This window comes from Pleurodeles waltl, chromosome 4_1, assembly GCF_031143425.1.
Source record: "Pleurodeles waltl isolate 20211129_DDA chromosome 4_1, aPleWal1.hap1.20221129, whole genome shotgun sequence".
In the NCBI taxonomy this organism is placed as follows: Eukaryota; Metazoa; Chordata; class Amphibia; order Caudata; family Salamandridae; genus Pleurodeles; species Pleurodeles waltl.
Window position 1 is genome coordinate 799,651,532 of NC_090442.1, and position 26,832 is coordinate 799,678,363.

Genomic DNA, 26,832 nt, shown 5'->3' on the forward strand with positions numbered 1-26,832 from the left:
TAAATTATGCAACGTAATTTGGGTGGTTTTGAGAATTTCACTTGTTACGCGAAATTCCAGAAACGCCACTTCGCGTAATCATGCACTACTCATTGGTCATATTTATCACGAATGTGCCTTCACATTAAAAGTTTACTGCAAACTCACGGGAACAACAATACACGACCAGCTGTTGTTTGCTGTGCTTTTACTTTTTTGCAGTAGGTTTTACCATGAAGTGCATTCTCATATCAAACATTGACGCAATGAAACATTTTGCTCTAAAATATAGCAGTGTGGGAAATGACAAGGTTTTGCATGGTAATCCCCCAGATTTTAGCCTTCACTACCCTATGTTTGCTGAACACATTTTCATTGGCTTTAGGATTCTGTGCACTTTACTACGGCTAACCAGTGGTAAAGTGCTGGTGCTCTTCTCTTTTCAAAAACACAGTTAAATTGCCACATTTTAATTACCTATACATCCCTAATATATGGCACTACATGCACCCAGAGCCTGAAAATGAAATACTACTGCAGGGCTCATTGTGCCACCCACTAAAGTAGCACAGAAACACATCTGAGGTCTGCCTCTGCAGCCAGCAGTGCAATTTTAAATTGAAATTTCTACCTGGCATAATCAACCGCTTGCCTAGCCTAAATGTTCCATTTTAATACTTATAAGTCACCTCTAGGGTGGGCTTTAAATGTTCAAAGGGCAGGGTAAAATGTTATTTAAAAAGTGGGAAATGAAAATGTCATATTTTCCTGCCCTGGAATTGAAAAGCCCTCAAAGTATTTTTTCATTAGGGCAAGGCTAGCCTTCCATAAACACTAGTTTAAAATTAGTACTAAATGTAGTTTCGGAACTGCTAGAGTGATACTTCTTCCATTCATTTTAATCAGACTTAAAAATCTTCTTTAATGGTAAGGTTAGATTTTCAACTATTTTTTTATGCCACCTTTAGTTGGCATTCCCTGCTGAAAGTTTCTTCGGCCTTTCTGTGAGTGACCAGCCACCCTTATGCTGTTGCTGGATCCCACACTGGGACATATGTATTATGGCAAGACTTTACACAAATGGCCTGGGTGTGGAAAGGTGAGGGTCTTACGGACAGAATGACAGGGAAGGAGATGTGCTCCTGACCTGATCACACTTCAAAGAGTAGCCTAGGGGCTGTTTCTAACCCTACCTGGCTACAGAAGAATCACACTCTGTCACTTGGCCTGCCTGGCCTTTGTTTCAATAGCCATGCTGGGGCCAACCCCAAGGCAAAATGCGAAAAGTGACAAGACCCAGTTTAGGGTTAGACAAAAGGGAAGTACCCTACCATAGCTGGCACTGGGCATAAAAGGGCATCCCCGGAATCTGAAATCAGAACGCTCCTGGACCTGTGAATTCCCCAGATGTTTTCCTTTACTACCCTATTGTTGCTGAAATCATTTTTCTTGGCATTAGGACTTTGTGCGTTTTATTCCTGTTAACCAGTGGTAAAGTGCTCTTACCTTTCTCTTTTCAAAAACATGGTTAAACTGGCAAATGACATTTCATATAAGTCCCTAGTATATGGTGCTACATGCAAACAGGATCTGTAAATGAAATACTACGAGTGGTCTGCAGGGCTCATTGTGCCACACTCGAAAGTAGCATGGAAAACATGTCTCATGTCCGCCACTGTAGCCTGTAGTGAAGTTTTAAACTGCCATTTCTACCCAGCATAATCAGCTTTGTGCCGGCGTAAATCTTCTTGATTAATACTTTAGTACTTTTAGACAAATGGGAAGTTCCCCACCCTAGCTAGCACTGGGCATAACAGTGGCATCGCTAGAATCTGAAATAAGGACACTACTGGATCAGTGAAGACTCAGAAGACGGACTGCCCTGCTGTCTGAAGTAATACTGGGCCTAGTTGCCTTGAAAACAGGACTTCAGAGATGGCTCCAGTGGTCAGTTGACTAACCTCCTATTTGAGCTACAGAGACACAACAAGTTTCAAGAGGCCTTTCCTGCTTCTGGCTGATCAAACTCAACTGGACTTGCCCTGGTCTCCTCTGCTGGCCTGCCTGGGAATGACTCTTGATCCCAAGTGCTGTCTTTAAGGCCCTGGACCCTTGGCTGGAGTCACAGTGCACTTCTCCCTGCTGACTGAAGGTATCACCATATCTGATGCAGAGCTACGCAGGGACATGTTGTGCAGATCTCAAGCCTAACCATGCAGCCAAGTGACACACACCCATGCTGAGCCTCACAGCTCCAGACTGATAGCTTCATGAGATCTAGCACAGTGCGACACAGGACGATGAAGAGCCCCACAAATCCACATCATACTGGCATCACCGCAAAGTAAGAAGGTAAATCTTTAAGTGGGACCAACCTGGTCCTGTATCCGGTGTGCACTCCACTGTTGTCGGCAGAAACTTGGGATTTTATACTTGTCTTGTGAGACCAGATAACCTCAGTTTGCACTTTCCGCCTTTTGGCACAATTTTTACCTAAAACAATAAAAATCACAACTCCTGTTCTACTGATTGGACTTTTGTTGTTTTAGTGTTATCTTATGTATTACAATTTACTATATATTTCCTCATAGGTTTGGAATTATTCTTGTCTTTTCACTTCATTAGTGTATGGGTGCTGCCTAACACCTTTACATATTACCTGTAAATTAAACCTTACTGTATTTGTGCCAAGCTACCAGAGGGTTAACAAGCGGTTTATTTAGTGACATTTATGGTTCATCTTGGGAAGGATTGTAGGTATTTATTGAAGTGGGTTCTCGCCCTCTTCAACAAATACCAGAATTTCTTAGAAGCAGCCGCTTCCCCCATCTGCTCCCCCCATCGCTCCCCCCATCTGCCACGCAGCCCCCTGTGGGTTGAACCTCCGTTTCCGCTTTTGCCGCCTGACTACTCGCTCCCTTTTTTCTGTACCCCTGCGCTTGGCTTCTGTGCCACTTCGTTTTTTCATTCTGTGCCCCTGTGTTTTGCTTTCTGTACCCCTGTGCTCTGTTGTCCCTCTCCCGCCATCTTTTCCCGCCGTTATTTCCCCGGGTTTTCCCCCGGGTTTTTCCCTGGGTTTTTCCCTTGCTGCTGAGCCCCTGCTGTCCCGCCCCCTACACTCCCATTGGCCGCCCCGCTCCCAGCTGCTCCTCCCTCCCTCTGCCCTCATATGGAGGCCGCGAAGCGGTGGTAGAGAGCCCAAAACCCTCCGTATGCTCCGCAGGATCTTCAAATGGATCCCCCTCGACACGAGAAAAAACGTTACCCAGGCCCTCATCACCAACAGACTCGACTACGGGAACGCCCTCTACTCAGGAATTACAAACAAGCTCCTGAGACGACTCCAACGCATCCAGAACGCCTCGGCCTGACTCATCCTCGATGTCCCCCGCCGCAGCCACATCACACTCCACCTGAGAGGCTTGCATTGGCTCCCCGTCAACAAAAGGATCACCTTCAAGCTCCTGATCCACGCACACAAAGCACTGCACAACACCGGACCCACCTACCTCAACAAATGACTCAGCTTCCACACCCCCACCCGAAGCCTCCGCTCAGCCAACCTCGCTCTCGCCACAGTCCCCCGCATCCGAAAAACCACCGCCGGCGGCAGATCCTTCTCCTACCTCGCCGCCAAGACCTGGAACACTCTCCCCACCATCCTACGACAGACCCAGGACCTGCTGGCCTTCAGAAGACTCCTCAAGACCTGGCTCTTTGACCAGTAGCACCCCCCCTCCCCAGCGGCTTGAGACCCTCGCGGGTATGTAGCGCGCTTTACAAATGCAGTGATTGATTGATTGATTGATTAAATAATGGATGTGTGTTTTGTATAACTACACCCAGTTTTGCAATATTTTGCTGACGTTTTGCATAATTACTTGAAAACAAATTACATGATTTTTTGTTTGCTAGTGTCTTGACTCTGGGGTAAAATCTCTAAATAACGGGAAATGCTAGAGTTGGAGAGGTAGACAGATTTGAATGGCACATATCTGCTGCGAAAAAAGTCAGAATGAATGCACTATTTAATTGGTTACATTTTAACATTCTTGTTCTTCATAATGTTGATCTGCACTTTGATACTACCTAGCTAGCCAATAGATACTCACCAACCTTTTTGGATGGCCTCTGCTTCTGGAATGCCAATGTGCAGGGAGTGTATTTGTCAATTAGGCATTACAGGCCTATCAGCGGTTGATAGACAAATACAAAGCAAATATAAAATTAACTGTGAGGGTGATGATTTGAAAAGAAGAGCTATAAAAACAGGAAAAGTGACAGTGATGCAACGAACTAGAAATGATAGAGAATATTAAATCATGGCTTAAATCAACAAACCAAAGGAACTACATCCTTTGTACTAGATGTTAAAGGTACCAGCTTACGTTCGTAGATAAGTATATTGTCAGAACATTTAAAAGAATGAGTTTAGTTTGAGGAATCATGATTCAGAAGAAAATGGCTCTGCTCCATGCATAAGTACAGCTACACAGTTTCAGAAACACAGTAAGAGCAATGACTGCTCATCACACATTACACCAAAACACTTCCCACGACGGCCACACTTAAACCTCACACCCTTCAAACTAAAACAGCAATACGATATGTGAGTTGCAGCAGGATATCTTTGTCTCCTCTTCACTTCACTAAGTACCCTGATGCAGTGAAATATGACATCACGAGAGCACACCTCTTTTCATCCCACACAATACTAATGTACCCCTCCATAAAGGCTACACTACAAGCTTACACTCTTTCAAACAAGTACAACCTGTGAAGGGGAAACGCCCTGAACCATGACTCCATAACAATGAAGTCGTGGACAACGAAAGCAGAACAACACTTTAGTTAACCACAACTTTGTTGTTTTGTGCCTTAACCACGCATGTGCTCAACCACGCACATGCGTGGTTAAGGCACAGAAGAAGGGAGTCAGCTGAGGAGGATGACGCTATGAGTCAGGTAAGTGGGGCTGTTTTAGGGACTGGGGGGGTCGGGGTATTTTTAGTTTTAGGGGTGGGGCGGGGGGTTGGGGTTTTAGTTTTAGGGGCGGGGTGGGGGTTGGGGTATTTTTTGTTTTGTGGGGTCAGGGTGGTTTAGGGGAGGGGGTCAGGTTATTTTTTGTTTTAAGGGCGGTTTAGGTTTGGGGCGGGGGAAGGGGGGTCAGGGTATTTTTAGTTTTAAGGGCGGATTCAAACGCCAACCAGGATAAAAGATATCCGTCTTGAGGACAAGCTGATCAGCTTCCAAATGTATCTATTCTCTATAATAATTTGCTTCACTGCACTATGATTATTAGGTACCTTCTCATTTAAGCTGTACTGCTCTCTTTGTCGGACTACTGTTATTCCCAGTAACTTAGTTTCACCAACAACCTTATCGACACTTGTTATACAATAGAGCAGCCCCCTAATTTTCAGACAAAAACATTTAGCAAGTCTACAGAGTCTATACTGTCTAATAGTGATAGAACACAGTGCTTTCAAGATAAACCCAAGTATCCAAAAAGCTATTTTAGGAATAGCCCATCAATATCTTCAAACTCTAAAAACAGCTACTGATTGTATAAGCACCTCTGTTTAGCTAACTTTGTCACTATCTATTAGGAGGGGGTGGAGCTCTACACTTTCACCACAAAGTAAGAAAGAACACTCTTCAGTGAATGGGTGTAAAGTATTGTCATTTTACTGCAGGGAATCACAAGGTTAACCATTGAATGACAATTTCTCTGAGTAAGCTCAAATTACCAACTTCCGCTTAGGGCTGCCCTTAAGTCACACCTCTCCACCCACTGTTCTGTGAGGCCTCAGGTATGGTTGTCCTGCTGTTGTGAAGCGCTGCTAAAGCTCTACCGCTATTTTATTTTTCTTTTGCTTGCATTGCACTTCAAGGAGCTTACAAAATTGAGATAAATATGTGATGTATGTATATATGTATGTATGTATGTATGCATGTACGTACTGTTGGAAAATCGGTTATTGGTAAGGGCAGGTAAGTTCCTACACCTAGCAATAGGCCACTAACCTCCACTTAGGTTCAGTTAGGTCTCAAGAAATTAAACCCAGCTCAACCCTTGGTAGCTTGGCAACGAGTGACAAGGCTTAACTTAGGAGACAAAGCGTAAAGGATTCAAATATCACAACACAGTAATTAAATAAAACACAGGAAACAGTTTAGAAATCCAGAACCAATTTATACCGATAGGAAATATTTTTAGCTTTAAAATGAGACCAAAATTAATAAAATCGGATAAAGGGAACAGGAGATATGAATTTGAAAGAAATAATGCTTTTAGCGATTAGAAACAAATAGTGCCCATCTGGTCGCACCTCGACCGGGGCAAAGTCAAAGTTTAAGACCGACCGCGATGGAGCCCTGATCAGCTACAGCCCATGGGATGCCTTGTCAAAAGTTTACCTTAGGGCTTAGTCGTTTTTATAGAGATTTCCTTCAGCAGGATCCAAGTCGCCAGTCCAATCCGACCTCCTGTACCCCTTCCTCGATACACGTTGCAGGAGCCCTCGTTGGAGATTTTTACCTTCGGACGTAGTTGTTTTTTTCGAGGTGAAAATCCTTTGACTGGGGCAAACCTAAATCTCGGTCTGACGTCCCTAGAGCCCTCTTCGGATACACTGGCTGGGAGATCCCGGTCAACTTTCTAGGTTTGGACTTAGTCACTTTTTCTGAGATTTTCTTCACCGCAACGAACCTGCAAGTCAGGCCGGGTCGCGGTTGAGGCAAGCCGGCTAGAGTTGCTGAACCAGTTGAAGCCAGGCAAAGTCCTTCTTGTGGTGAAGCCCAAGTGTGCAGCTGGTGTAGTCCTTCAGTGTACAGTGTCCAGGTGAATGCCAGGGGTCCAGCTGGGCAGTCCTTCTTCTCCTGTAGTTCTTCCTTGTAGGGATCTGGTAGGGATCTGAGGTGTGGGTGCTGGTATGCCAGATGTATCCTTGCTCCTGAGTGAAAAACAGGGGGGTCCTGGTTCTCCAATCAGGTGCAGGATCCTTCCCCCCGTGATGTCCACTTCCTGCTACGTGTGGCAAAAATCAATCCCAGGGAAAAACATTCCTCAAAAATCCATCATGGCTGAAAATGATTTTTGGAGGTACATCTGGCAGAGCCCACAGACTGGTGTGGCTAAAAATCCTAAACACACCCTTTCCTTCCCTCTCCTAATCTAATCAAGGGGGCACCTATTTGTCTGGGTTTGCAGGATGTGAGGGAGGTGCTGAGTTGCTCCAAATGTCCTTCCCTGCCTTTGAAGACCAGTTTGGCTTCCCTACCCCCTTCCTGCTTCCCCATCTGCTGAGGGAAGATATCCTCCCCCAGGCACCTATATTTGTGTTGAGCCCAGGCCATTTCACACCTCATCAAGGCAGCCTGGCCAATCAGAGCAAAGCAGCAAAACACTACAGTGCTGAAGTTGGCAACTTTTTAGGGAAAGTTTAAAACTCTTTACCTGAACAAGTTATATTAAAATCAACAATTGTAAGTTGTGGGATTTATTATCACAACTAATTTGATACCAAACTTGAGGTACCTGTCACTTGAAGGGGACTTTATACATTAAAACAAAGTCTCCCCATTCTAGCCTATGGAGGCCATTCACTACAATGAGGGAAAAACAAATTTGGCTGTTTTACCTCACCAGGGCTTATAAAACTATTTTTATAAGGTCCATGCTTATAGTTACATGGCACCCAACCCAAGGGGCACATAGGGCACACCTTAGGGGGGACTTATATGTAAAAATAAGATAGTTTAAGGCTTTGGAAGTACTTTTAATGTCCAAACATGAATTTGTATATAACTTTCATTTAAAAGCAGCCAGCAAGGCAGATCAGCCTTTAAAATGACACTGGGCACCTCAGCAGTGCACCTATGGGTGCACTACCTATGCTGGGGTCCCTAAACCTACATACCCTACCATATACTAGGGACATATAGGTAGATTAATATTGCCAATTATAATTAGCCTAATTTGCATATCCACTTTAGACAGAGCACTGGCCCTGGGACCCAGGGCACAGCCATGAGTCAGTAACCACCAGTATCTGCCCAAAACGTTTGGGAGTGACCGACGCAAAAAGGAGGACATTCCTACACATACGTATGTATGTACGTACGTATATATGTATGTATGATTATGGTATTTTTCTAGAGTTCACCTAGCAAAAAACTAGCAGAGTGCGATATAGGGTCACAGACATGCATAAAGTCAATGACTGATAAGAGAGCTAGCAGGTTAGGAACAATTAGTCCATTGCGATGTAGCATTCTTTAAAGAGGTGAGTCTTCAAGTGTTACCTAAATTAGAGCAGCTTTGGGTTAATACTGATGGATAGAGGGATGTTCATTCAGATCCTTGGTGGCTGCTGCCTTTCATTTTCACACAGCTTAGTCTGCATTCTGATGGTGTTCTGGCTACCTGGGGGTGTTGTGAAACACCAGGGATGGTGGTTACCTTGTTTGAAAGATAAACTAGATAAGTGAGGTTGCTACTTCTGATGCCATTGTAAAATAATACCGCTGGTTTTGTAGATGGTGTAGGACACCAAGGGAAGCCAGTATACTTCCATGAGGAGAGGGGCGATGTGGTCATATTTATTTAGGCCCAAGAAGATACAACCTGCAGTACGTAGAATTCCCTAAATGTGTGCCATTGTGGAGTCTAAGAGATGATGAAGCAGGGTGTTTCCACCATCCAAAAGTTAGTGTATGAGTGCTTGAAGAGCAGTTCTGGAGTCCTTTTCTAACAGAACGTGTTTCCCTTCTTTAGAACAGAGGGGCTGGTAACAGGCTTTCTTTGTTTGATTTTGGCAGTGTGTTCCTTGAGGGTGAAGCTTGCATATCAGGGGAATCAAAATTTTTGGCATTTTGTTGAAAGTTTGGGTCAAAGCTTCCAAAATCAAGACACTGAGCTTAGTTTGTACTGTTGCTAGTTTGTTGTTCCTGGACAAAACAGGTACCCATCTTCGTTGGGTTGAACCTCAGGTCGGTAGTGGACCTCCAGGTCTGGATGATGTACAGGCAGTGTCTGAGGCCTTGCATGTCTGAAAAAGAGGCGCATTTCAAGTATACTTGTGTATCATCAGCATAGTGATGAATCCTGATTCTGTTACCTGTAAGGAGAGAGCACCAAGGGCCCTATATAGGTCTTGAAGATGACAGAAGACAGTATTAAACCCTGGTGATTCTGCAGGTAATAGGAATCTTTAAGGTAGTGAAGATCCCCTAGGAACTAATTAGTGCCTATTGAAAGGTAGGAAGAGAACCAGCGATGGACACTGCTGGTGATTCCTATTTGAGACTCCAGGGTACGTATGTGGGTGGGATGTTCAGCTGTGCTGAAGGCAGTTGAGAAATGCAGCAATATCAGTAGGGAGGGGAATTTTCATATGTGATCAGGAGTGCATCATCTATGATGTGTAAGGTAGCAGTCTCCATGCTGCAGTGTGATCTGAAGCTAGGCTGTTAATCAGAGTTGGTTGTCATTAATGTGTTCTTGAAGTTGAACACAGACTGTTTTCTCAATGCTCTTGCTGATGAATGGTAGGTAAGTAATGAGTTAATAGTTGGCAAGCTCATTATAGTCTATATAGGCTGTTTTATGAGTTGGACAATCTGGTCTGTCTTGAGAGCTCTGGGAAAATGCCTGAGTAAGGGTAAGACTAGCTATTGTGATTAGGAGTGAAAATATATCCACAAAGGGAGGTTTGATGAAGGATGAGGGGAAGGCATCATCTTCATAAGAAGAGGCTTTGAGGGATTTGAGAAGGTCTTTGCAATTGTGAAAAATAGGGCTTTGATGCGTCACTACTGTAGAATTCTACAGGAAAGGGTTTTATAAGAAATTAAGCAAGCTTGGTGATGTTACAAAGCATCATACTTCATACATTTGCATAGATTTATATTCAGCAACAAGACTACCAACAAAAAAACTGTAGAAAAATGCCTCTTTAGTGTAATCACCCTAATTTTTTTGACTGATGCTGCTGTTTGTTTTTCACTCTGTGCACTGGGAGTCTGCTAACCAGACCCCACTACATGTGCTCTGACCCCTAAACATTTTGAAATTGGCTATACTTCTAACTGACATATTTAAATTACCTATACGTGCCTAGTATACAATACAAAGTATACCATGGCCTGTATACTGAATTTCCCTAGGGGACTGTAGAACACATTGTGCCACAAATTAGAGTGACAGCACAAAACATGGCTGCATACCTACCACTGCAGCCTACCGGTGCAAATTCAAGTGCCAAAAAAAGAAGTTTTGACAACCCCTAAGTAGGCCTTAAATGCCTATAATAGGCCTTATATGGCCTTTGTAAGCCTTTAATGCCCAAAGGGCATGGTACATGGTATTACAAATTAAGACATGTACATTTTTTATGCTAAATATGTTCTTCAGGGAAACAGTCTTTTCTACGCATCTGGAGCAATGTGTAGCATAGATAAGTGAGCGTGACCACACTTGCCTGAACAACGCATGTGCCTGAACCACGCAAAGGCATAGTTAAGGCACCATGCATATGGATGGTTCAGGCACACAGTAGGAACAGCCAGGAGAGTAATGCGGCGGCTGGGTGAGTGGGGCTGGTACGGGTGGTGGATTTTTAAGGACAGGACATGGTAGGGTCTAGAATTTATGGTGGGGTAGTTTTTAGGAAAGGGTGGGGTTTGTTTTAAGTTCAGGGCAGGGGGTTGTGGTAGTTTTTGTGAAAAGCTGGGGTAGGTTTTAGGGTTCAGGGCGGTGGGCCAGGGTAGTTTTTAGGACAGGGTGGGGTAGCGTTTAGGACTTGCGTCTGGGGATCGGGTAGGTTTTAGTAAGGGGGGTAGTTTTTAGGACAGCGTAAGTTTTATGGTTTAGGGCGGATAGTCAGGGTAGTTTTTAAGACAGGGTTGGGTAGTTTTTAAGACAGGTTAGGTTTTATGTTTTAGGGCTGGGGCGAGGGGTCGGGGTAGTTTTTAGGACAATGCGGGGTAGGTTTTAGGACCAGGCAGGGGAACTTTTAGGGTTCAGGGCAGAGGTCAGGGTAGTTTTTAGGACAGGGCAGGGTAGGTTCTAGGGTTTAGGATGGGGGTCGACGTATGTTAAAGACAGGTTGGCAAAGTTTTTTGGATTAGGTAGGTTTTAGGATTGAGGGTGGGGTTGGGGGGTCAGGCCGTTTTTAGGACAGGGTGGGATAGCTTTTAGGACCAGGTAGGTTTTAGGGTTTAGGGCAGAGGTTGGGGTAGATTTTAGGACAGGGTGGGTTTAGGTTTGAGGACAGGATTTGTTTTAGGGTTTATTAGTTTTTAGGACAGGGTATGTTTTAGGGTTTAGGGCGGGGTCATGTCATTTTTAGGACAGGGCGGAGTAGGTTTTAGAACAGGGCAGGGTAGGTTTTAGAGTTTAGCGCGGGGTCAGGGTAGTTTTTAGGACAGAGCAGGGTAAGTTTTAGGGTTTATGGCAGGGCGAGATGGTCAGGGGTGTTGTATCACACAACCACATATGGCGTTACCACATATACCTTTACTAAGCATGCTTTTACAAATAAATTTGTTGGAAAGGCATATGTGGTAAAGATGTGGTTGTGGTTCTGACTGTGTTGTTAAGCCATGGGGGGCTTACATTCTTACAGTGACCAGGCTCTAAAAGTTATTTTCCGTGTAGCAGGGTTAGGTGTCCCATAGGAAAACATAGTGATATATTAAAATAATACATTATTTTCCCTGAGGGCGAGACGTGGGTCCCGTGCTCATTGTGCCACCGGATTCAAGCTAGCCTGGCTGATGAATGGTGATACCCTGAAACCGGTCCCAGGATGCTTGTTTCTGGTCCAGGGAGGACCTGGTCTGGCAATTCGGGCTGGACTGTTCCCATGAGGAACAGGGTCAAGACAGATTTGCATATGGCTGGGTCAAAACTGGGGTGGCATAGTGAGCAAAAGAACAATGGATTAAACCCAGATCTGTGACTGGGGGTGAGTGTTTGTTTGGTTCAGCACTCCATACATCATCCTTTTGTGTTCCTAAGTTAGAAAGTAGAAATCTTTACAGGGCTTAGGCACCAAAAGTGTCTGGCCGGCAAGGGCCTTTCTCTGACGTGAAATTTTAATTTACTCCGCTCTGAGAAAAATTCTACCAAAATTCAATAGCTTCATTGGGACTTTGCCTGACAGCTATCCATCCTCTAGGACCCTTTTTCAGCCACAGTCCGCTGCCTGTGCCACTGAGGACTTTTGATTTTCATTTCAGACACTAAGAGCCTGATTTAGACCCCAGCGGACAGGTTACTGCAGCAGAACGTGATGGATTTCCTGTCCACTGAAATCTAAATTCCATTGTAATGTATGAGATTTAGATTTTAACTGACCAGATATCTGTCTCCATTGTGATGGAGTAACCTGTCCTCTGAGTTTTAAATTATTCCCTAAGTGAGAAAGCAAAACTTTTGACTGGGACAAAACAGGGTAGTCTATCTGACCCACGCTCCATCGTGGCACATCTAGGTGAAGGTTGTAGGAGGCTGGCTCTCAATATAGTGTACAAAAATGATTTACACTATGCAGAGAGTCCAAGCAACCTTACCTTGATATCCAGAGGTATTAAGTAGACCACCTAATGCTCTGTTTTTAGTGGTAGTTTGGTAGAGCAGTTAGACTAATCTTGGAGATGTGCTAAGCATTTGTTGAACCCCTGTATCAATAAATATGGGCCCACACTTAAAAGAATAACTTGAGACCAATTTACAAAAATACTTCAGATTTCTATAAAATTGTAAAGACCAAGATCATCAAAATTGGGTAAGTGCTTTTTAGGTTATGATTTTTCAAAGTTTTGCAAAAATAGTCTTTTTGTGCGTAGTTACGCACCTTTGGAATCAATGGGGAAAAAATTAAAAAATGCATGCAAAATCAGGCAATGCTTTAAAAAAAATTCACCTTATATTTTTGGGTCGAGGTCATCGAGATGTCCTGTGGGCCAGCCGGGGAAGTTCAAGCAGTTCTAAAAGCAGTGGCTGTCTTGGAGCTGGTGCAAAATGGAGAAGGGGACCACTTGGAAAAACACTGTACAGGGGGACCTAGAGGTAAGTCCGGTGGGTGCCTTTGGAGAGCTTAGGTCACAAGGGATTAGGGATCCCTAGAGCACAGGTGGTTCTCCAATGCAGGGGCCAGGGAGTCCAGGTGCAGAGCAGATATGTCATCCAAGGGTTGTGAGTCAAGGAGGTTTTGGAGCCAGGTGCAGGACAGTATGAGGGTGGATTGCAGGTCAGCAGGGCCACTCTGGGGAGGTTCTTGTGTGTGCAGAAGTCCTTCAACTGGTTCCTGCTTCCGGTCCTTAGAGAGTCCGGTGTGGACTTTTCTTCTGGGTGGGCGACACTGGGGTACAGTACTCCAAGCTATGACACGTCTCCGCCACTGGAGGTCGCAGTGCCACCAATCTAGGAACACTTGCAGGGTTTGACATCTGGGTACATCAGGCTGAATTTGGTTGGGCTGCTGTCCGGTTTGTTGGTCAGTGGCCGGTCAGTAAACTGGACTTCACTGTTTTTTTTTCCTGCAGGGTTCAGGGAGTGATGCCTTCACTCAGTTTGAGGTTCTTGGTGATTTGTAGAAGGTTGGAAGTCATCTGTGGTTTCTTAGAGTCCATCCGATGTCCAGTCAACCCCTCAGCGGCGATTGTCAATCCTGTGTGCAGTACACAGGGTTTGACACCGTTTTCTTCTGGCAGCAGGACTTCTATTCTCAAGCCTTGGGTCTTCTATGTCACTGGCCTTCTTGTGTCCATCATATCTAATCTGCACATCAAGGAATGCACACTAAATACTGTATTTAGTGAGTGGGCATTAAGGGGAGTACCTGGTAGTGGCCAATGGATCACTAACCTTAGGGTGGCTAAGATGGAGGAAAATGAAATTGAGTGGTCACCTAGCCTGCCAAACCTGGGGGTGCAGGCTGAGGGTGGTCACTCCCCTTATCCTTTGTTAGCTTTCCCACCATTCCTCCCACCATAAGTGGGACCTGGGATGGGGGGTGGCTATCTGCTACTAGTAGCCAATGGCTAGAGTGGTGCTTCAAAGCACAGCCTTTAAAGCTTCTTGCCAGAGCAGGGCACATTCCTGGGGAGGAGGTGAAACCCCTCCGCCCAGGAAGTGTTTTGTCTTCTGGTCCCAAAGAGCAGTCTGGGGGAGGCAGGCGGGTTAGGACCAGCCAGCAACCATGTCAGACAAGTGTACGTTTTGCAAGGGGACCTCTAATGTAGACACTGTTTATAATAAATCCAACACTGGTACCAGTGAGGATGTGTTACTCTGAGTTGTTTGATACCAAACTACCCAGGGTTCAGAGTAGCCATCATGTAGCTGGGGAACTCATAATGACCAGTGTCCAGCACATGCATTTGCTACGGCTTCCCTGTACACTTACTGTGCCTTAAGGTTTTGGAAAGACACAGTAGGGGCATAGTTGTTCATACAAACATATGCCCTCAATGCATTATAGTGCACCCTGCCTTAGGGCTGTAAGGCGGGCCAGAGGGGTGACTTACCTATAGTGTATGCATTGTTACTGGACAGGACAGTCTTGGTGAGTGACATGTCAAGTTTTCAACTTTTGGATACACCTTGTCAAGCACTAGCAAGGGCAGTCTGCATGAGGCTGGAGTGGGACCTCTCAGAGTGGCACAGTTGGTGCTACAGCTCTGGGGTACCTTCTTCAGTACCCATGCCCAAGGTACCAAGGGTACCATTTACTAGGGAATTACAAGGGTGGCTGAAGTGGCAATACATAGTACCGTTAGGGTAAATAGATCTGGCCCTGGGACCTATTCAGAAGGGGCCCAGGGGACTTACAATGTTAAAACCACATCATCTGCCAGGCAAAAAGTGGGGGGCTAACCATGCAAAAAGAGACCCTTTCTCACACTACCTCCCCCAACCAAACAAAAGGGGATGAACTTCCCCTTCCCCTGGGGAGTCTTCATCCTCTAAGTGGAAGAACCTGGAAATGTCCAGGACTGTGTTCTACTTTAAAGTCCATCCCTTGTCTGGATATGGACCACCTAACGAGATAAGGGTTTTCACCTTTCATCTATTGGAGCCACCTGAGAGGCCTTTAGTCTGTCTGAACTAAGGGCCTGTGGTCCGTCTGAACTATAAAGTGGGAGCCTAACAAGTAAATCCTCAGCTTCTTCAATTCCCAGACCACAGCAAAGGCTTCCCTCTCTATGGCACTCCATCTTTTGTCCCTAGGGAGTAGTCTTCTGCTTATAAAAGCAACAGGCTGGTCATGTCCCTCATCTTTCGTCTGGGCTAGGACTGCTTCTATCCCAAGTTCTAAGGAGTCTGTTTGGACAATGAACTACCTGGAGTAGTCTGGAGCTTTCAGGACTGGGGCAGAGCACATTGCATCCTTCAGTGTGTCAAAAGCCTTTATACAACTCACTGTCCAGTTGATCTTTTTGGGCGTTTTCTTGGAGATATGTTTTGAGAGGGGGGCACAATGGTGCATAATCCTTCACAAACCTCCTATAGTTCCCAGTCAAGCCAAGGAATGGCCTGACTTGGGTGTTGGTAGTTGGAGCTCTCCAAGCCAGAATGTTCTGGATAGTGTGTTCTAGGGGATGAACTTCACTCCACCTAACAGGTGGCCCAAGTACACAAATTTTCCCTGCCCCATCTGGCACTTACTGATCTGGGAACAGTCCAGACCAAGCTGCTAGACCAGGTCCTCCCTGGACAGGAAACAAGCATCCTGGGACCAGTTTCAGGGTATCACCCTTCATCAGCCAGGCTAGCTTTAATCCAGTGGTGCAGTGAGCAAGGGACCCACGTCTGGGCATACCCCTGCCACTTTGGCGCACAAAGCAACATCACAAAACAAATTAAAATGATGGATGGAGTGTTGAAACTCTTCAAACACTCACCCCCAGTCACAGATCTGGGTTTAATCCATTGTTATTTTGCTCCCCACATCACCCCGGTTTGGACCCAGCCGTATGCAAATCAGTCTTGACCCTGTTCCCCATGGGAACAGTCCAGCCAGAACTGTTAGGCCAGGAAACAAGCATCCTGGGACCGGTTTCAGGGTATCACCCTTCATCAGCCAGGCTAGCTTGAATCCGGTGGCGCAGCGAGCAAGGGACCCACGTCTGAGCATACCCCTGCCACTTAGGGTGCACAAAGCAACATCACAAAACAAAATTCTACTTCAGCCGAGTAAGATTGCTCCAAATCATTTCCAAGGAGACAGACTACAGGCATGGAGGGGGACACAGCACCTTCTTTCTGTCCAACTACTTCCCCTCAGCCAAAGGTTACCATAGCCATCAACTGGCTCTTTGTGACATTTTCAGCATTGGTGACAGGATAAGTTTTCCCTACCAGGTACACTAATCTGAGTGGACCAGGTGCTGGGCCACCATAGTGTCACTACCCCAGTGCCCCGCAAGGCTTCTACCTTAGTCCCATTAATCAAGCAGTGCTGCCTGTATTTTTGCTTTTTAGTGAGCCAAGCAGCACAGGATAAATCTACCCCTTCCTCAGTGACTAATGTTGCCTCCTTGGGTTCACTGACACAGTCAGACCACAACTGTGATCCCATCTGGAGATTAGCAACTGCATTTACTGCAGGTGGACTACCGGCATTCTGCTTATCCTTACAGCTAGGGTTCCCAGTTTGGTGCCCTCCATTCCTTACAATCATGGCACCAATCCTTGTTAGGATCTAAGGTCCTACCTTTGCACCCATCCTTAAGCTGTAAGGAGTCTCTGGGCCCACCCTCCTGAACAGGTTTTTGGGGGCCTGATGAAGACAATTTTATTTTGGTTCTCGTCTTTCCCTTGGGTGGACTTTTTGGACTCTTTCTTTTGGTCTCCCCACCACAGTTTTTGTGGTTACCCTTGTCTTGACCCATTGGTCTGCCTTCCTCCCCAATTCTTGAGGGAAAAGTGGACCTAGGTCTACCAGGAACTAATGAAGTTTCTTATTGTAAGAATTACTCAATAGATGTTCTTTCATGAATCAATTGTAAATCTCTTATCAAAAAGGGTGACCCAATAACCCGTGCTTGGTCTGGGTACAAAACTGACAAAACCAATGGAGGTTCAACCAAGCCGGGATAGATTATATCATTCGTTATCAAAAAATGTGATCAATACATTTTTCGTGGTTAGATTACTTCCCAAATTTTATTTATCAATTAAAGTAAAGCCGAGAATGTCTCATTAGCCATTAGGCTTATATGGCGTTAGTATACCAACTAAACAAAAAATATACATACACACAAGATAACTGTACAGGATTTAACTGTACAACATTTAGGTGGTCACTACAACCCTGGCAGACGGTGTTAAAGCGGCGGTAAAACCGTCAACAGGCCAGCGGTAAGCAAATTGCAATTACGACTGTGGCGGAAACCGCCAACAAAGACAGCCACTTTAACACTCAGACCACCACGGCGGTACAAACAAACAGCGCGGCGGTCACCGCCAACAGACAGGCGGAGGACAATGTACCGCCCACACTATTATGACAGGCCAATCCGCCACCTTTTCCGGGGCGGTTTCACTGTGGATAAAAACACGGCGGAAACAGGAATTTCAAAGGGAAAACGCTCAACTCTACACACCCCACGAGGAACGAGGACACCATGGACCCGGAACTCCAAATTCTTCCTGCGATAGTCTTCCTTCTCCTCTACCAGGAGCACGAACGCCAGCTGCGAAGACCACGGTGAGTAATACACCTACGACACAGGGGATGGGGGAGGGAAAAAACAGGGACACACACACGCAACACCCCCACCCTCACCCACTACAACACACACAAATGCAAATCTATACATCACAGTAACACCCCCCAAACCCCCCGGAAGAATGCAAAGACAATAGAAAATTAGTGTAACCATTGTAATATATTAAAAACAAGTAGCCAGAAATATATATATACACATGTACAAAATATATACCAAGTATAGTAGTCCAGGTAGTGCACTAAGATAGTCCGTGGAACACTGGGACCATACAAGATCCCCGACCATGACGGAGAGAACACTGCAGGCGCATCAGAGAGCAAGAAAACAGGCACCTCAGGGGGAGGGAAAGGGGGGGCACCTCAGCCGGTTGAGTGCACGACACCAAATCCACGAGGGGGCCACATGCCCACTGTTCCATCCTGGGGAGTGCAAAGCCACAGTCTCTAAAGTCTCTACAGTGGGTGGGTTGCCCACTGTTAAATCCTGGGGAGTGCAAAGCCACAGTCTCTCAAGTCTATACAGTGGGCGGGTTGCCCACTGTCCATCCTGGGGAGTGCAGAGCCACAGTCTCTCCAGTGGGTGAGTTGCCCACTGTTCAATCCTGGGGAGTGCAAAGCCACAGTCTCACAAGTGGATGACAGTCTCCACTGGTTCTGGAGGGGGCTTTGTGCCCAGAGTGCTTCATCCTGTTAAGGACAGAGGTAGTGGATGTCAGTCTCCACTGGTTCTTGAAGGGGCATGGTGCCCAGAGTGCTTCATCCTGCCAAGGACTGAGGTAGTGGATGCCTTTCTCCACTGGTTCTGGAGGGGGCTTTGTGCCCAGAGTGCTTCATCCTGTTAAGGACAGAGGTAGTGGATGTCAGTCTCCACTGGTTCTGGAGGGGGCATGGTGCCCAGAGTGCATCATACACCCTGTGACGGACTCAGTTGCGTCAGTGCCCCTGCCGCTCATGGGCTAGCGGTGCTTGAGATGGCGGTGCCCTGTTCAGCGGTGCTTCAGATGGCAGTGCCCTGTTCAGCGGTGCTTCAGATGGCGGTGCCCTGTTCAGCGGTGCCTCAGACGGTGGTCTCCATTGCAGGGTCTCAGCTGCTGGCGGTCCTTCATGGCCCAACGGGCCTTTTGCTGGCGGTCCTTCATGGCCCAGCTGGGCTTGTGCTGGCGGTGGCCTCCTGGGCAGCTGGGGTTGTGCTGGCGGTGGCCTCCTGGGCAGCTGTGCTGGTGCTGGCAGTGGCATCCAGGGCAGCTGTGCTGGTGCTGGCGGTGGTCTCCTGGGCAGCTGGGCTGGTGCTGGAGGTGGCCTCCTGGGCAGCTGGGCTGGTGCTGGCGGCGGCCTCCTGGGCAGCTGGGATGATGGCGGTCTTCTCCGCCGTGCAGCTCTTCCCAGACTTGCCGGGTTTCTTGTGGACCTTCCCCACCTTGGAAGGTATCACAGCTGACTCCACACTCCCAACGGGACGCCTGGGTGCGGCTTTGATGGCTGGAGTCTTCCCCCTCTCCCGCCGGGCACTGGCCAACTTCTGATGCTTCACAGGTGGGGGACTGTCTGTGCTGTGGCTCCGTGCCACACTGGCTGCCCTGGTGGCCGGTGCACTCCACATTCCGGTGACTACAGGCACCACTGGTCCCGGAGATGTTGTGGCTGAGGTGCTAGTTCGGGACCTATGAGACGGACGAGGTGGGGGAGGTGTGGGAAAGAGGTCAAGGGTGGACAGGAAAAGTTTTTGGGAGACACTGGGACGGGTAGCTGGAGGGGGTTTGGGAGTGGAGGAAGAGGTGGTGGTTGTAGGAGGTGTACGTTTGGTGGCTTTGGGTGAAGGTGCATGCGCTGGAGGCTGTCGTGAGGTGGATGGCTGTTGGGTGGGTGTGTGCCTGCGTTTGTGTATCTTGGGTGGGGGCATCACAGACACACTGGGAGAGGACAGATGGGACGTGTGAATGGTAGTGGGGGTAGTGACTGCACGTGAGCGGGGTGTGGTGGTGGGTGTGCTGGAGAGGGACGTAGTGGCTGTAGAGGTACTGCATGCAGGTGTGAGTGTAGACGAGACTGGTAGGGAGGAGGGAGGAGGGAGATGAGGAGGAGGGGGAGACAGTGGAGGCAGTGGATGTTGGTTGTCTGCATGTGTGTGATGCTTGCGTGAGTGCCTGTGGGATGTGTGGCGCTTATGTTTGCCTGAGCTTCCCTTGTGTGTTGACGTGTGTGCATGTTGGTCTGTAGGTGTGCTTGGGATAGGCTGAGGTACAGGGGATTGGGTCGGGGTTGAGGAAGTTGGAGGGGGTGGCTAGAGAAGGGGACAATGGCTGCCATCAGTGCTGAGGCCAGAGTTTGAAAAGATCGGTGAAGGGCCGCCTGACCAGAATGAATGCCCTCCAGGAATGCATTGGTTTGTTGCAACTGCCTCTCTACACCCTGGATGGCATTCAAAATGGTAGACTGCCCAACAGTGAGGGACCTGAGGAGGTCAATGGCCTCCTCACTGACGGCAGCAGGGGTGACTGGGGCAGGGCCTTAGGTGCCTGGGTCAAAGGTGATGCCCACCCTCCTGGGTGAGCGGGCACGGGGCGAAGGATGAGGGGCTGCTGGGAGGGCAGTGCTGGTAGGGGAGGTGGCGGCTGTACCTGTAGATGCGGGGGCACAGATGTTGCTGCCACCACAAGGGAGCTCCCATCAGAGGATGAGTCCGTGTCGCTGGTGTCAGCTCCTGTCCCCTCCGTGGAGCTCCCCTCGCCCTCTGTCCCACTGGTGAATTCAGACTCCATAGTGTCGCCCTCCAGGGCCATGTGGGATGCAGCTCCCTCGTGCTCTGTTGCCACTGCTCATCCGCCTGATGATGCTAATGCACACAAGAATAGGGAGACCACAAAAAGGGGGGGGAAGACAGAAGAAAGACATGTTGAGTGCATGCATTACCGCTACCGTTGGCGGACATGACAGACACAGAAGCCCCCTGCACTACGCCGCGCTCTTGGGCTCCACTGTTCAATTTCTGGGAAATGGCCTACAAGGCTATGGACGACCTCTGCACACATAGATGACACAGGGGCATGACTACCTGTACATGGCACCCTACAGAGGTGGGCTGGGGTGCCACATGGCCTGATATACGAAGGGGCCTTGCCTACGGAACTCACCCTGGCCTAGGGAAACCCACAGCCCTCCTCCCCCACCTAGACACCTCCACTGCCCGCAAAGTCAGCAGAATGAGAGTGTACTCACCCCCTTGTGTCTGCTGTGATTCCCTCAAGCACCCATCCAACTCCGGGTAGGCCACTGCCAGGATCCTGAACATCAGGGGGGTCATGGTGCGACGGACACCCCTCCCACGTTGGGAGGCCATCCCCAGCTGAGCCTCCGCCATCTTCTTGCTCCAGCGGCGAATGTCCTCCCATCTTTTCTGGCAGCGGGTGCTCCGTCTGTGGTAGACCCCCAGTGTCCGGACGTCCTTGGCGATGGCACGCCAAATATCTTTCTTCTGGTGGGCGCTGACCTACATGAAATGTACAAGTGAAAAAGAGAAGTTATTACCAACTGCACCGTCGAAGTCATTGGCCCCCATCCCTACACTTGCCATGTGGCACATGAAATCACCGTCTTTCATGCACGCAGCACTCTCCCCCCTTCCTTCTTACATCCAGCCCTCTCTACACAGGCATAGCCCATGCAGCATGCTCCCAGTGTACTTACCTGTTTGTCTGGAGGACCGTAGAGTAGCGTGTACTGGGGGAGGACCCCATTCACGAGTTTCTCCAACTCATCCGATGTGAAGGCAGGGGCCCTTTCCCCAGACACTCGAGCCATTGTCTCTTCCAGACCGAGGTCACAGCAGCACTTGCAGTGTAGGTCCTCTCCTGTCGAAGATCAGGTATCGAGTGATTGAAGTGATAGAAAATGGCGGTCACGTCCGCACTGGTGCGTACCGTCACCGCCGGCGTACATCGCCATTGGCTCCTGGGACCCATAGGGTCCAATGTTAACCAATGCAGCATTGCGCCGCGGTCTTCGACCGCCTACCGCGACGGTGTACAACGCCAGCGCAGTTACCTCACATCCCATTGTCCCACTTTACAGGTCAGGCAGCCGCCATTTCAGGGGCCCACATGGCTTCATTTCCAACTGTGTCACTCATACCTAGGCCTAGACTCAACACACATACAGGCCACCTTTTGTGGATGATAGGTGTTCTGTGTGAACTGTGGGTACGTACCTCTGAGTTGTTTGACTCTGTGATTGCTGTTGTCCTTCATAGGCACCATCCGCTGGGACATGTGAGGAGATGGCGGCATCCTCTGGTGTACCGACCGTTGGTGGACCTGTCGACAATGGAGGAGCGACATTTGATTATCACCTACAGGCTTGACCGTGCCACAATCCAGGAACTGTGTACCCAGTTGGAGCCAGACCTGATGTCAGCAATCTGCCATCCCACAGGAATCCCCCCTCAAGTGCAGGAGCTGTCAGTGCTCCATTTCCTTGCAAGTAGTTCCTTTCAGACAACAGTGGCCATGGCATCAGGAATGTCCCAGCCTATGTTTTCCAACGTGTTGTCCAGAGTGTTGTCTGCCCTGCTGAAACACATGCGAAGCTACATTGTTTTCCCTCAGGTGGAGGATTTGCCTACAGTGAAAGGTGATTTTTATGCCCTGGGACACATCCCCAACATCATAGGTGCAATTGATGGGACCCATGTGACCCACAGGAGTGAACATGTGTACAGAAACCGGAAGAGTTATCATTCGATGAATGTACAGATGGTATGTTTGGCAGACCAGTACATCTCCCATGTGAATGCCAAGTTCCCTGGCTCAGTGCATGACGCCTACATCCTGCGGAATAGCAGCATCCCTTATGTGATGGGTCCACTCCAGAGGCACCGTGTGTGGCTATTAGGTGAGCACCTGGAATCAAGTCAGTGGGAATGGTTATCTGGGTCTGGGGATATCCCTTCAGGTTAGTTCGTGTCTAACAGTTGTCCCTCACCATTTGCAGGTGACTCTGGTTACCCCAACCTGTCATGGCTACTGAACCCAGTGAGAAATCCCAGGACAAGGGCAGAGGAACGCTACAATGAGGCCCATGGGCGAACTAGGAGGGTGATCGAGCTGAGCTTCGGCCTCCTGAAGGCCAGGTTCAGGTGCCTCCCTATGACCGGTGGATCCCTATTCTACTCACCAAAGAAGGTGTGCCAGATCATCATGGCCTGCTGTATGCTTCGTAAGTTAGCTTTGCGACGACAGGTGCCTTTTCTGCAGGAGGATGGTCCAGATGGCGGTGTTGTTGCAGCTGTGGAGCCTGTGGACAGTGAAGACGAGGAAGCAGGGGAAGAAGACATGAACTACAGGGACTCAGTGATCCAGCAATATTTCCAGTGAGACACAGGTAAGAATACAATGCTGTCTACTACATGTACTTTGACACTACTACCTCTCTACTGTGTGTCGTTTTCACCCAGTGTATGGTCACTGAGTTGTCACTTTCCCTTACGATTTCACAGATGTGTGTCCCACTATATGACATCTGCTTAGATTCCTCATGGACTAGAGCTGTGTGACATAGGTATGTTGACATAACAATTGAAAGAGCATTTTGTCACTGTAATTGCTAATACACTATTTCGAAATCACAGACAGACTCCAGATTGTTTAGTGCTTTAAGTGTGTTTATTTAAGTGCTCAATATTGGAGGGGGTAGTGAAATGGTGAGGGGTGATGGCGGAGGAATGTCCATGGCAGAGCCCAGTTTATTAGTCTCACAGGTGCATTGCCCATATGGGCATAGGAAGTGGAGCTGGGGCAGTTTCAGTATGGACACAGTGACAAAGTGGGACAGTAGGATGACAATCAGGGTGGTTTCATTTCTTGGCGGGGGTCTTGGCACCGTGCTCTGTCTTTGTCCTGGATCTCAGGGACCGTTTGCGGGCTGGTTCTCCCTCTGCAGGGGGTGGGGTGCTGCTGTGGTGGTCCTGTGACGGTGCCTCCTGTCCACTAGCGCCGGCAGAGGTGGTGGGCAGTTCATCGTCCATGCTAGTGTCAGGGGCCCCTTGTAGTGCCACAGTGTCCCTCCTGGTGTTCACAAGTTCCTTCAGCACCCCTACGATGGTGCCCAGGGTGGAGCTGATGGTTCTGAGTTCCTCCCTGAAGCCCATATACTGTTCCTCCTGCAGGCGCTGGGTCTCCTGAAACTTGGCCAGTACTGTTGCCATCGTCTCCTGGGAGTGGTGGAAGGCTCCCATGATGGAGGAGAGGGCCTCGTGGAGAGTGCGTTCCCTGGGCCTGTCCGCCCCCTGTCGCACAGCAGCCCTCCCAGTTCCCCTGTGTTCCTGGGCCTCCGTCCCCTGGACTGTGTGCCCACTGCCACTTCCCCCAGGTCCCTGTTGTTGTTGGGGTGGTGGGTTATCCTGGGTTCCCTGTAGTGGTGGACACACAGCTGATTGACGTGTCCTGGGGACGGAGGTATGGGCCCGCTGGGGGGGTGCTGTGCTGGTGTTTCCAGAGGGTGGAAGGTCTGTAGTGGCCTGTGACTGTGTGATGGGAACCGACTGTCCCGAGGTCCGGGCTGGTCATCTAGATCCAGTTGGACAGAGGTGCTGTCATCACTGTGGGCCTCTTCTGTTGGTGGTGTGGACCCTCCTGTCCGGTGACGTTGGGTAGGGGTCCTGCAGGGGTATAAAAGGATGGTTATTACATCTGTGTGTGTCATGGTGGGCAATTGGTGGGTGACCATGTACCCCAGTGCTTGCATTCCTGTGTGAGACCTTGTGTGAGGATGGTTTAGGGGGTTGTATGGGTATGTGCAGTGGGCATGCTTTAGTGATGGTTGTCCAGGCTTTGTTGTTGCATGCAGGGCTTGGTTTTGGGATGGGTGGTTTGTGATATTGGGACATATGTGAGGAGTTGGGGTGCTGGGGGTGAGGGTGAGGGTGGGGGTATGTGATAGCATGCACGTAGGGTGGGGGTTGTAATAGTTAAGATTTGACTTACCGGAGTCCATTACTCCACCTACTCCTGCGAGGCCCTCAGGATGCAGAATCTCCAAGACCTGCTCCTCCCATGTAGTTAGTTGTGGGGGAGGAGGTGGGGGTCAGCCGCCAGTCCGCTGAACCGCCAGGTGGTGTCTTGAGACCACGGAACGCACCTTCCCCCGTAGGTCGTTCCACCTCTTCCTGATGTCCTCCCGATTTCTTGGGTGCTGTCCCACTGCGTTGACCCTGTCCACTATTCTTCACCATAGCTCCATCTTCCTTGCAATGGAGGTGTGCTGCACCTGTGATTCGAATAGCTGTGGCTCTACCGGGACGATTTCCTCCACCATGACCCTCAGCTCCTCCTCCGAGAACCTGGGGTGTCTTTGCCGGGCCATGGGGTGGTGGAGGTGATGTGTGGGGTGGAGTGTGTGGTGATATGTGTGCTGATATGTAGTGGTGTGTTGTGTGAGGTGCGTGGAAGTTCTGGGGGTGATGGTGTTGTGTGCCTGTGGATGCTGTTGTTCTTGCTGGTGCTCTGTCTCTGGCCTTCTCTCCGTAATTGTGGTCGTAGGGTTTTGTGGGTGATGTGGGTGTGTGTTTTATATTGTAATGGGTGTGTGGGAGTGGTGTGTGTATGTGTATCAGGTGTGTGTATTTTGAATTGTCCAATGTGGCTGTGTTTTGTAGATGTGTGTGTATTTTGAGCGCGGCGGTGTGTACCGCCAATGGAATACCGCGGTTGAAAGACCACCGCGTGGATTCGTGTGTCGTGATAGTGTGGGCGTATTTCTGTTGGCGTGACGGTGGAGGTCTTGTTTTCGCCAGTTAATCACTGACCTTTGGTTTGGCGGACTTGCGTGGGTGTCTGAATTTTGGCAGATTCCGAAATGTGGGTCATAATAGCTGTGGCGGAATTCCGCGTCCGCGGCGGTGTGTTGGCGGTCTTCTGCACTGCGGTAAGCGGCTTTTACCGTCAATGTTGTAATGACTGCCTTAGTCCCATAGGTAACTGCTGTATTACTGTTGCAGCCTCTGTGGAAAGCAAACTTTCAGTAGGGGTTGTCCCCTAATGTCCAGTTTTTTGGAATAGTGGTTACTGATATTTTTTAGAATTGTAATCCACTATGTAGCGATGATTGATGGTCCATGTCGCGACCTCTCTTAACCCCTACTGTGCCCTGGACGAGGTGATCTCGTCCAGGGCACCGGTTCCCGGGTGCCTTGGACGAGATCACCTCGTCCTGCACCCGGGTACTGGGGGAAGCGCTAGTGCTCCAACCCTATGCTCCCCACCCACCCCCCCAAGGCAGGGATGGAAGGGGAAGCCCTTTCCCTTCCACCCCCGACCCCCCCCACCTCCCCTGTGACATCAGCGTGCGATCGCGCGCTGATTTGTCACAGGGCCTCCTCCCATCGCGCTGAAAGCTCAGCTTCCAGCGCGATCGAAAGAGAAATGCTTTGCATTTCTGTTTCGATCACGTGGGGGAGGCCCAGAGAGGCTTCAAAGGGAAGGGAATGTATTTCCTTCCCTTTGAAGTCTCTCTGAGCGTTTCAAAAGCCGGATTGCTTGCAATCTGGCTTTTGAAACGCCCACTAGACACCAGGGATTTTTTTTTGTTGTTGAAATTGTCATAAGGGAGCGAACCCTTGGGCAAGGGTCGCTCCCAATGGGGGGCATTTTTTTGGAAGGCCTTTTTCTGCCCCCCCCGGGGGCAGATTGGCCTATTATTAGGCCGATCTGCCCCCAGGGGGGGCACAAACCTCTAGGCACCAGGGATCATTTTTTTTTTTTGGAGGTGGGGAGCGACCCCTTAGGCAAGGTTCGCTCCCCTAGGGAGCAAATTATATTTAGGCCATTTCTGCCCCCCTTTATGAGGCCAATCTGCCCTCAAGGGGGACAGAAACCACTAGACACCAGGGAGTTTTTTTTTTTTTCGTGAAAGGGTCGCTCCTCTGGGGGGAAAATGTATTTTAGGCCATTTCTGCCCTTCTGGGGGGCAGATCAGCCTATTTTGATTAGGCCGATCTGCCCCCAAGGGGGGCAGAAACCACTAGGCACCGGGGATTTATTTTAGGGCATTTCTGCCCTTCTGGGGGGCAGATCGGCCTATTTTTAGCTCGATCTGCCCAAATGGGGGGCAGAAACCT